Below are 564 nucleotides of genomic sequence, written 5' to 3'. Positions count from 1 at the left end.
TCTCTCTTCTCTCTTCTCTCTTCTCTCTTCTCTCTTCTCTCTTCTCTTCTCTTCTCTTCTTTCTTCCTTTTTCTCTTGAGAGCTGGCTCAGACAACACAACTACGGCACTGAAAACTGAACAAGCAAATAAAAGGGATTTGTCTGGAATTGGCAGCAGAGCAAAATTCCTGCAGGGAGTGAGGCTGGGCCAGTCCTGGCCCCCTGCACCACAGCTTGATGGGGCACTGCTGCCTGCCTGCTGGAGTGCCTGCCCTCTCTGGCAGCAAACCCCTTCTGAGCCAGAGAAATGCAAAAGCCACCGGTGCCTCAGTATCTCCTTCTGTCTAACAGCATAGCAGAATCCTCCTGGGCTGCTCCTTCAGAGTCAGAAGGTGTTTGGGAGGGACCGGGGACAGAAGCCATTGGCTTTTATTTTGCTTTTTTTGGGTGTAAAATATGCTTTCAGAGAAGCTGGGCCTTTTTTATCCATCCTGATCCCCTTCCTGTTTCGTACACAAATGAGCTGGTGGAACTGGGCCATGCTCAGGCTGAGGCTGCCACGGGGAAATCGGAGAGCGTCCCAA

The 564-nt window shown here is 51.2% G+C and overlaps 1 protein-coding gene across 2 annotated transcripts in view; it reads left to right on the top strand.

Moving 5' to 3' along the window:
- Nucleotides 1-148, top strand: part of KAZALD1 (Kazal type serine peptidase inhibitor domain 1) — a 6,804-nt gene extending 6,656 nt beyond the window's left edge. For both annotated transcript variants that reach the window (XM_042019191.1, XM_042019192.1), the window contains exon 5: nucleotides 1-148. This exon is cut by the window's left edge and continues 1,715 nt beyond it. The gene's annotated coding sequence lies outside the window, so the exon portion shown is untranslated.
- The last annotated feature ends 416 nt before the right edge of the window (nucleotides 149-564 follow it).

This window comes from Corvus kubaryi, unplaced genomic scaffold, assembly GCF_017639235.1.
Source record: "Corvus kubaryi isolate FWS band 111438036 unplaced genomic scaffold, C.kubaryi_AGA036_p1.0 138, whole genome shotgun sequence".
NCBI lineage: Eukaryota > Metazoa > Chordata > Aves > Passeriformes > Corvidae > Corvus > Corvus kubaryi.
The sequence above is the reverse complement of the archived record's forward strand: the minus strand, read 5'-3'. Positions and strand labels throughout refer to the sequence as shown.